Genomic DNA, 11,508 nt, shown 5'->3' on the forward strand with positions numbered 1-11,508 from the left:
TGCTGTACAACTGCTTACTACATACACACAGAAAGGACCTACTACATGTTCTACCACATAAAATATACAAATTAAGATGTTGTAATAATGCTAATAATTAATAAAAATTGGAGTTAAGGTTCTTTCCCATCAGGTGCTAATACACACAACTCACTGAGGATTCCAATAAATATTTATAGATAAGTATAACAAAAACTGATTTAATTTAAAAAGTAGAACATTTCTCAAGAACATAAATTTTATTAGATTCTTTCTTGGTCTAACAATGTATACAACAGTTTCTGAATTTTAACTTTGAAAACCCTTCGACCTAGTACACTCATTCTTTCCATGTCATCATGAAGACACTAAAAATAACATTGATTATATTTTCTTTTCAGTTTTCAGCATCTTTTCTAAATATTCACTTAACACATCACTGTCACTTTCACATTTCTATTTTTTTTTTTTTTTTTTTTAACTGCTGGCAGAGCTGTTGGTAGAAACAGAACTCACTGGACTGGACCTTAAAGTCCCTTCAATAATTACTGAACTGCAGGATTTAAACCCATCCAACACAAATTATTTCTGCCTCCTTCTTCTCCATTTCAGCTTGGTGAAAAGTCTCTCATACACCAGGTGTCACTTCCATACATGTGTTTGTTATAGAACTGAAAAAAATGAACAACATATTAATGCAATTCTTCTAAATTGGAGCTACATTTTAGTCTAGACACAAGCCTTCTGTTTAAGAAATTGTTACTTTCATTAATTATTTTAGTAAGATGATTGTTAGGTTAGATTATATTATATTACTTTCAGTTATATCTGATAAATTAATGAACAGATGGGTGGAACTTATGGCCTACAGACTGAATCTTCCCCTCACTCTTTCACAACTAGAACACTGGTCTGTAATGTAGGCCTACTTTTAAAAATAAATATTACAGAATTGTACCTTCTTCCAGCAATGAAGAGTTCCAGAAAGTTGAGGGCATTGAAGTAGACCCATTTTATGTTTTCTGTACAGCAGAACCTGGGAGGAGAGGGAGGATGTTATCTCTCCAAGTTCGATATCCAGCCTTCAGAATTTGCCATGTTTTGGCACAACTTTTTCCTGAAACAATGAATCAGAATATTGTGACAAAGAAAATATACATGATGTAGGCCTACTTATGGCATAGGCCTACACTTATTTGTCATTAAAGCAAACAATGGTATTCATTTCATTAGGTACGAGATGGAGGTTAGGAAAGCACTGCTTATGTTTTCCAAACATTTCTTCAATTAAGTTACAAGAATGATAATTACTACTTCTCCTAGTGTAACTCTTTTTACCAATCTATTCCGTATAATATATTTTATCAATAAATAATCTAAGATAACACTATTCATAAGATAATCGTAATAAATCTAATAATTACTTACCAGTTTTTGTCCCAATTCTCCACACTATAGAATGCCATACAAAATTCACGGTCTCCCTATTACTATATCCAGGGAGTCTAGGATTATACACCACTTTGTTTTCATACACTACACTAAAGCAAATTAATGTTTCGATTTCATCAACAGATGACTATGTTGCGTCCGCCATTATCGAACGACTGCGACTGATAAACGGACACGTTTGTTTTTACAAACCAGTCGATCTTCATCGCTCGTAGTTGATCGCTGACGATCGATGCTGTGTGACTGGTGCCGCTGCCCTCTGTAGGTTTGTTTTCTTAGTCGGTCGATCGCAGTCGTTCGATCGAGCCTGTGTGACAGCCCCCTTACATCTGATCTGTTTTTTACATGCTCTATTGGTGAAAAATATCTAATTCCCTCCATGGGAACTTAGAATTTTCCATTATAATTAGAAGGTCGAGCATATTTTCTTATTGGGTCAAAAACTCGTATATTCCATGGTTTACCAGGCAAGTTGACCGTGCGGTTGGGGTCGCACAGCTGTGAGATCGCATCCGGGAAATACTGGGTTTGAACCCCACTGTCGGCAGCCCTGAAGATGGTTTCCCGTGGTTTATCATTTTCAAACCAGGCAAATGCTGAGGCTGTACCTTAATTAAGGCCACAGCCGCTTTCTTCCCACTCCCAGCCATTTCCTATCCCATCGTCACCATGAGACCTACCTGAGTCCGTGCGACGTAAAGCAAATTCTAAAAATTATTCCATGGTTTGAAAATATGTTGTCAAGAAACAGATTCCAATTGATCTTGAGATTCTTTCTTGTGAACAAAATCTTTCACCACCTGGTCACCCCGACTACAAACCATGTGCCAGATTCAATCCCATTGTTGAACATACCAATTGTTTATTCCAATACCAATTGTAAATAACTCTTAAAATACTCAAGATAAAAATGTGAAACTTTCCGAAACAGGACATTTCAAAGAAGTCATAAATATCTATTGGCGAGTTGAATTTTCTGATTTTTCTGTTTTGCTTCTGATTTTTAATTTTTGGTGTTGTAAAATTGTTTGGAAAATAACTTTTTTTCAAAATACCCAAGAGCATTAAAGTTATAATTTAGTTCAGCAGTAAGAGTCTTCTTGTTAACATTTATTAAGAATGTTGCCTTTCTTAACGTTTCGCATAAAACTGTGCTCTGCATCCTCAGAAGAATTCTCGACTGTCCACGAGAAAGGCTTCTTAAACAATGACACTTTTGAATTTGAAATGTTATAATAGAAGTAGAAATGGAAATGGTACGTTCATTCACCACCAGATGGCCCCCAGGACGTGGCACACTGCTAGCGTTCGAAGCGGAAGCTGACCGAACTATCACAATCAGACCAAGCCGTTCACATAACATGTTTGCGTAACATGCGACAGGTGTAAGACACAGACATAAGCCTGGAATGAAACATCTAGGGACGAGGAACGTACGAATTTGGAAAAAACACCAAGACGAAATAACAATAGTGAAGGGGCAGGGAAGGGAACTACTTACGTAAATTCTTAATGGCTGGCAACCAGGTATTACTTAATAGCCAGTGTCCCTGTTGAAATTGTTAGGATTTCTACGTATTTCCACAGCTTTCCGTATAATCCTGGACCTGTAGTGTCTAGTGTGGGTAAGAGCTCGAGCATCTTGGAACATGACATCATGACCCGACGATAGAGCGTGCTCAGCTATTGCCAATTTGTCAGGTTGGTTGAGACAAATATTATGTTCATGTTCTTTGATACGGGTACCAATGGACCGGCATGTTTGGCCGATGTACACTTTGCCGCACGTACAGGGAATTTTGTATATCGCAGGATGTAAAAGTGGGGACAATTTGTCCTTGGTTTTACTCAGACTATGAGCAATTTTAGTGGTGGTGCCAAACACGGTTCTTATATTGTGTTTGCGGAGGACCTTGGCAATTCGATCTGTGGTGTTGTGAATGTAAGGCAAGTAGGCAGTTCCCGTCACTTCTTCCTTCTGTGAGATTTGCTTGGTCGTTTCTCTGGGATGCAGGTTCCTATGAATTTGCAAATCGCTGTAACCATTACCCTTAAACGCGACTTTGAGCGTGTCCATCTCCATCTGGATATGTGATGGTTCACAAATTCGTCTCGCCCTCTTGGCGAGTGTCGTGAGGATGCCTTGTTTTTGTGCTGGATGGTGGTGAGAATCTGCATGAAGATAGCGATTTGTGTAGGTAGGCTTACGATAGATGGTATGTCCTAAGGAGCTGTCCGGTTTCTTTCTTACTAGAACATCCAAGAAAGGAAGGCATCCGTCCGACTCCATCTCCATAGTGAATTTTATTGACGGATGTTGCTGATTTAGGTGGTCTCGAAATAGATGAATTTTCTCAGGACCATCTGTCCAGATCACAAATACATCATCAACATACCTCCACCACATCATAGGCTTGACGGGCGGCAAAGCAATAGCCTCCTCCTCAAAATGCTCCATAAAGAAATTAGCCACTACGGGCGAAAGTGGACTTCCCATAGCCACTCAGTCCGTCTGTTCGTAAAAATGAAGAATTTCAAGTCATAGTGATAACATTATTTGTGAACTATATAGCCCAGAGAGTGAGAACCTGCAAAATCCTCTAAATCTGTCTGGCACTTTTGGCATACTGTGAGCACCCGAGCCCGGCACTAAGAAGATTAACATATGTCATACTGACAGTGTGTTCAATGTTTTAGCTTTAATATAGCTTAATTTTTGTATGAATACAAAAGTTACTGTGTGTTTAACGAGTGATGTACTGTATGTCTCTAAATCCTTTTCCTTTAAAAAGATTAAATCAGGCTTAAAAAGTGCTTTGTGAAATCAAAATTTTATTTTAAAGAAATTGAGTTTGAGACTAAAATAAACACACACAAGTATCATGTAAATCTTACCTACTTCCTTAATAATTTTCATTAGAGGTATCTGATACTCCTTTGAAAGTTCAGGGAACTCCTCTTAGTGAGCCCGCATTCGTATCGCATCTCGTGTTATGGCCATTACGGCCCTGTGTTTTTCATGCACATACCTCACAATTTCATGTTCAACTTCTTTAAAGTATCCTTGTTGTGGGCTACTGAATGCTTTTCTTGTACATTTTCAGACCATATTTGTCTTCACACCAACACCAAGCAGTGGCTTTAATTGTGCAGTATTTTCTTGCAGCTGCACAATTATTCATTTCCATGTATTCAAACTTAAAATTTGCATCATGACATTGATGAGAACTTATTGAAAATTCGTCGGCAATACCTGTTCCACGTGTCTCTACAACACGATGATGCACCACAATATTCCTGTTGGCTATAAAACTGTTACTTTTACTCAGAGTAAGGTATAACCGGATATCGCTAGACACACATCTCGCTTGCTGGATTCAGTCTGCATCAGCAGCTATCGATGTACAACACTGACGGAGACGCTGAATGCCAACGAGTTTTGCGCGGCATGTTATGGCCATTTGCCCTTGCGTTTTTTCGCACACATACCTCACAATTTCACGTTCGACTTCTTTGAAGCATCCTTGTTGCAGGCCACTGAATGCATTTTTTTGTACAGTATGCACTTTTAAGCTATATTTGTCTTTGCGCTAATAACGAACATTGGTTTTAGTTATGCCGCCCTTTCTTGTGGCTGCACAATTATGCATTTCTGTGTGTTTAATAACTGTTGACTTAAAACTGGCATCATAATATAGACGAGAACCTGCTGAAAATTAGCCGGCAATACCTGTTCCAGGTGTCGCTACAATACGACGATCCATCTCGAAAATATTCCTGCAACTGTTACTAAGCGTCGTTTACAATAGACATGTTATAAGTCTGCCATGGAATAGCCGTGGCCTTTCTATGAATTTGAAGGGTCGCATCCTAGCTATTCCAATTTGAACATTTCCTGCACAGCTAGGGCTCAGAAGTAGGTTATGGTCGACCTTGCCAAGAGAGAAATGCTTTGATGCCATTCTGCGGATTCGAGAAAAGTTTTTGAAGAGACTAGTAGAATGTAGTTCTCTCTTCACTATTTTCTGAGAAGCACTGACATTATACCGAGGCACTATACAACCAGCTGCTGCGGCTAGCGATGTATAATAAAGACGATGATAAACAAGTTCTGTGCGTGTGGCAGAGGGCAAATGGAAGCAATGTGGTTAACGTTGTAGCTACCATTGGTGTTCATTACTGTTAGGTCGCAAATGCAAGAAGACCCTTGATTTTTAACATGAATTTCTAGGAAAAACGAGTTGTCTTGGATTCGGAGAAATACAGTATATAGTATAACAGTGTGTATTCTTTGTGTTAGGCTATGCAAAGAATTCCTCTGTTACAGATTTCCACTTTCGATTCATTAGCAAATTTCCTGACATCCTCCCACCCCGTAGGAATACAGTCAGTAATTTACACACGACTGAGTAAATTCTTAACAAGAAAGCACACAGGAGATGCATTGTTTTAACACAGGGAAAGCTTGATGAAATAGCTCTCTTGGAAAGAATTCCAACAAAATCCCTACTGCGTCTCACCGTATAAGCTAATGCATCATTAACTTCTGCCCACAAAGCAATAACACTATTAAAACCCAAATCATACAAACCCACCACTGTAACATTTAAGAGGACCTGACAGTTTCACTAGGGTTCAGTATTGTAACTGGTTGCTTCAGTCAGTTTACGATAGGTATGTTGACCCTGAAATTGTATTTTTAAAGGCTGCACATAAGTGGCTCTGTAAATAGAACAATTGCTACTGGAATGCAGAAAATCAACACTAGCTGCATGTCCGTCTACTTCACAATTTAAAGTGTGCAATAATTGCTTGTGGAATTATAGGGCCTGTATTTTTCCATGAAACAAATCCTGATACATCGACCTCATTCCAAGACCATTCTTTCAAGGGCTGATGGAAGAAGAAAGGAATAATGGTTACTCGTGCAAAATAATGCGGTGGCACACACTGCTAATTGGTCTATGAAGATAATACGGGAAGTTTTTGAAGATGTGGTTAACTATCCCGCTGTCAAGGAGTCAGGCGTGTCTGACAGCTGAGGGAAAATATTCTGAACACCAAGTGTAATGCCAGGTAGGTTTTAGACTAATAATCTCATTACAAATATCTTTCTATGAATGTGAATTGCCATGATGCAGTTGGGAGGAAAAGCTTGTTATAAAAGGTCATTCAGGATCTCTGGTGGCGAGATAAGGTCGCTGACAGTGCTGTTATCAACTTGAGCTCGTCAAAAAGGGGAATGATGATTCATGTCAGTACTGAGAACGTATGTGTAATTTCGTGACATTATCCGCAATAATGCCGAACCAGACTGACCCTAACTGGGTGGGCTACGTAACAGCCCCTTCCAATGCAAAATATAGCTATTCTGCAATCCAAGGGATGTGCAAGAAGCGTGATTTTTTTGATATCAAAGAGTGGGATCAGAGCTTTATTGAATAAAACAAACCAAATGCCAACTGGGCTTAATTCCACAGAGAAAAAACAAATCCTTGACCAGCCACCAGCCGTATACCAGTGGTGAGGAAAGTGAAGGCCCTTGTCTCAGGTGGTAACCCTGCCCACCAAAGGACTATCGCACGTCAGTTAGGAATGCCTATTACAACAGTTAACACCATAATCAACAAGGACCTACAATTAGAAAAGTGGCATAAGCAGCGAGTTCACAAGCTGTTGCCTCGTCACATTTCGGAATGCCGCACTAAAGCAAGAAAGCTGTATGAGGGCTATCTGGCACGGGACAGATGGGAAAATATGGCAACATTAGTCGAAGCATGTGTACATTAGTAATTGTAACAAATCCCGCTCAATTGACTACTGCTCTAGAGGGGGGGGGGGGGGGAATCAAACATTGTATAAAGAATGCCAGGAAAGTTTTCCAAGAGGTTTCATGATCATTGCTGGATACTGCTACAACGGCAAGTTAACGATTCGCCGTGTCACTAATAATGTGAAGGTGAACTCTACATACTATCAGCAAGAGGTTTTAACACGCATTTACAACACAGATATCCCTGCACTGTATGAGAGGAAGAAAAATCAGGTATGGGTGCATCAAAATAAAGCATCCAGCCACACCTCTCGTTTGACCCGTCTGTTCTTAGACAGAATGGAGATGGAAACTGGAATCTATGCAATTCCTTCTACTGATATTCCGCTGAAAGCACCTGATGAGTTGCCCATGGACTATGTGCATTTGCACTCCTAAAAAGGGTCTTAGGAAATAGGTGTCAATGCACTATCAATGGCCTCTGGAAAGCCTGTCATGAGGAGTGGGATAAGAAAGACATGCTAGCTCTGCGAAAAAAGTCTTCTGCAAGGGAAGTTACATTGTCAGAGTATAGCTAGAAATGCTGGCTTTTCAACAGCATGATCATTGGTGAAAACATGGCTTTTCATAAGCTTTTCAAACATTGTCATCAGAGATCCTGAACGACCTTACATATGCCGACTAGTGACCGAGGGTCATTGAGCCAGCTGTGCCATGCTCTGAGTGCTGCTGCGACCATAGCAAGCAATGCAAAAATAGGAGTAGATGCCTGCTTCCTACAACATGTCAGTGCTTGCTCGCTATCCACTCCTTTGTTTCCATGGCCTGCTTGCTTCCTCCAGCATGTCGGTGTTTCTTCTACATCAGATATTAGATGTACTGTACATTTCACTATAGAAGCGAGTCTCATAAATCATTTTTTGGAGCATAAATAACAGGACTTCCTTGATAAATAAAGCAGATAAGTGATAACTGAAAAAGGCTTTACACAATAAAACTTGTTTAACATAACACAGGCAAGAAATAATATAATACACACTGCAAAACACATGTTAGTTTGACTTTAAAGTCATAGTTGTGACCTTTTTTTAGCTTCCTGCAAAAAGTATTGAGAAAATGTTTTGTCATAACAGGGACCAGAACTCCTGGTCTTCAAAACAGAAATAGACTCCAGAGATTCATAAGACATGGATGATCTGAACTCTGTTCTACTTTTCTTCACAAGAGTGAAAACACATTCACAATCTGCACTGCTATGGGGAATGGTGAGAATAGAGAGCATTACTCTAGAAATTTGGTTAAACTTAAGAAGTCCATCGGCTCCACGAATTCTTGATGCGTTTGCCCAACTGGAATCACTTGTGGCACCTTGATCTGCAGCCAAAGTGCCATCTACCTGAAGAGCTGTGAACTGTCTCTGAAGCTCATTCACCATCTCATCTGTACTTTAATTCTCTTCCTTGCATAACATAATAGGAAACTTTTCGAAGAAAATACAAATGGGAGAAAACTGTACATCTTCAATTTTGTCTAATCTATCAACTTGAGCATGCTTTAACACACCATCCTTGAGTGGAAACTTGCTGATGATGTAGTCATAGACATACATGAATAGTCACATGAAGGAAAGTGCAAGAAGCCTTGTTCATCCTTGAGGACAGGAACATATATAACTTTTCCTCATATGTTGTAGCAGAAGTCTTATGTTTTAGGATGGGTTTGTCATTTGGAAGAATATGCTATTTCTTTCGGGGGCATGAGTAGTAGCAGAATCAAGAATTCTCTTGAATCCACTTTGTTCAACTCGAGGTATTTTGAAAGATGGCAAGCGTGTGGAAATATTTTGGGTACATAGTATTACTTCCTCCTTGAAGAAAGAAAAAAGCAGATCCCACCGGTCCAGCATTCTATCCAAACATCTGCCTAAAGGTAACCACCTAGTACATACATGCTTCAGAATTTTCTTTGCCTCTTTATTGTGCAAGTTCTTAAATTTCTGAAAGCATTCTTTTCTTTTGACACCCTTCTCTAAGAAATAAAATATATCAACAAGGATCTCATCCACTTTAAGTGGTAATCTTCCAGCACCCTTTTCAGCTGCTAGATTCATCAAGTGGCAAATGCAACCTATGATGCCAATACCCGGCTGAACATCCTTCAGAACTTTTGAAACCCCATTTTTGTATCCTGTCATAACAGGAGCATTGTCGGAACAAAAAGCCACACAGTTTTCAATTGGTATGTTATGGGAATTCAGATGTGATAACATCAGGTTAACTATGTTCCGCACTGATGAGTCCCCATCTAACGCTGATATGGATAGCACAGTGCTCACTCCTTCTTCCCGCAGAATATCATAGAATGTAACAACAAAAGGATACAACTTGGCATTCGTATCATTGCCTCCATCCTTTGCCAAAGAAAATGGTCCATTCTGAAGGCACATGGCATCAGATTATGCATTTTTGCCTTTTTATTTACAATTCATGTAGTTTTTGTGCAACCACAGCTATATTTCTTTGCAACTTCTAATCTGGAAAACATCATCTTAAATAAAGCACCAGCATGATCAGCCGCACTTAAGGGCGCATTGTGCTCCACCAAAAGGGCCCTACTTACGTCACTGTCATAATTTCCAAACTTGGCAAAGAAAGCATTGATTTTCTTGTTATCTTCCTTCGATTTAACGTAACTTATGTGTTTACCACTTAAATTGTTTCTTCCACCATGTACAATATTAATATCACACCCACATACCGTGTGCAAAAGGCAATTTTTCTCCCTTTCTTGATTTTAGTATGCACGTTAGATCAACAGAATGTGATTCTTTAAATGTCTGTAGGTACTGTTTCTTGTTGGATTCATTCATGTATCCTATAATAGGAATACAGCGTGTGAAAATGTCCGAGAACAAATGTCTCGATATCTACTGAAGCTAGGCATAGATATCAAGGATAATTTACTTGTTACTTTGTTACTTGTAATCTACTGAAGCTTCGAAAGGGACTTGGATCACTGAACGTCACATAAAATTAGAACAAACACTCAAGGCAGTCAAACACTTCATTACAACATGTCAAAGCACACAAAGTCTTAAACCATTAAATGAACACGATGTCAACCTCGTGAACAAAGAGATACGCACATAGTAAAAAAAACACGCACGTGCAATGAATATAAGTAGTCCAAGGAATATAGGAAACTGCGATGCACAACGTTATAACACAAAAAGTCGAACACTTCTTTAAAATATGTCATAACCTTAAAAGGCCAAAACATTCAAGGAATGCCAACTTCGTGAACAAAGGACACTCACGTGGTAAAAAAATATGGGTTAAACCACAAGCGAACGGAGCGGAAAAAAGAATTTGCGGAGCAGAGCCTGTCGACACCTAAGATTCACATGGAAGAACTGTTATACCGGCCTTAATTTCAATTCCTAAGACACAAACATCACACAGTTAAAAGTACCAATCATATCAAAGAATGAGTTATAGACTATCGTGGACTTGCCTTCGACCCAAGCGAACAATTGATTGTACCGAAGTGGGGTGATTATCGAAAGTTAATGTTACAAATTTTTGTCCGTGAATTCGTAAAATGACACCGTCCATCTGTAGAACCATAAAAGTTGGCGGGTATGTAATTGCATTTCAATACAGAAAAATGAAATTTATAGCTTATAAATAAAAAGATGGCAATACCAAAGATATGTGGGGAATAAGAAGAAAAACAGGACACAGATGGATTGCCTAGCCTTTGTGGACGACATAGCCATAGTAAGCGAGACAGAAGAAGCAAAGAAGCAACTCGACAACATAAGCAAGATAACCAGAAGGGTATGGTTACTCATCGGCTATGAAAAGATGAAGACTCTGAACACTACCGGGGGTTGAAAAACACCAGAAGGTACTGTGCAGAAGGTAGAAGACTAAGTACCTTAGAAAATATATCAAGAAGGAACAGAAGCAGCTATGGCATAAAAGAAAGGGTGAAACAGATTGTGACTACCTACCTTGGGACCAGAGAAGTATAAGTAACATATCAACAGGTGCTAAGCTCAGGCACTACATGGCAACAGTGCAGAACGCAGTACTATATGTGGCCAAGACGATGGCAGTAGAAAGGCACATGGCAGAGCAACAAGAAGGGAGAAATCTCTTGAGAAAGATACTGGGACCAAAAAGGGAGGGGGGTGAATGATGGGAACAAATATCAAGGGACAAACTTTATTGAAACACGGGGACGGTCTCAGAAGAGATAAGATTCAAAAGAGTAAGATTTGCTGGAAATGTGATCAGGAA

General features: G+C 39.3%; 1 long non-coding RNA gene across 1 annotated transcript; it reads right to left on the reverse strand.

Annotated features, from left to right (window-relative positions):
- Positions 1 to 241: 241 nt before the first annotated feature.
- On the reverse strand, positions 242 to 1,657 carry LOC137498412 (uncharacterized). The gene is made up of 3 exons (XR_011017787.1): positions 1,408 to 1,657; positions 938 to 1,096; positions 242 to 650 (listed from the first exon to the last, which is right to left on the reverse strand). It is a non-coding gene; the product is annotated as an uncharacterized lncRNA (long non-coding RNA).
- Between the last annotated feature and the right edge of the window lie 9,851 nt (positions 1,658 to 11,508).

The sequence above is a fragment of the Anabrus simplex genome, chromosome 2, assembly GCF_040414725.1.
Source record: "Anabrus simplex isolate iqAnaSimp1 chromosome 2, ASM4041472v1, whole genome shotgun sequence".
In the NCBI taxonomy this organism is placed as follows: Eukaryota; Metazoa; Arthropoda; class Insecta; order Orthoptera; family Tettigoniidae; genus Anabrus; species Anabrus simplex.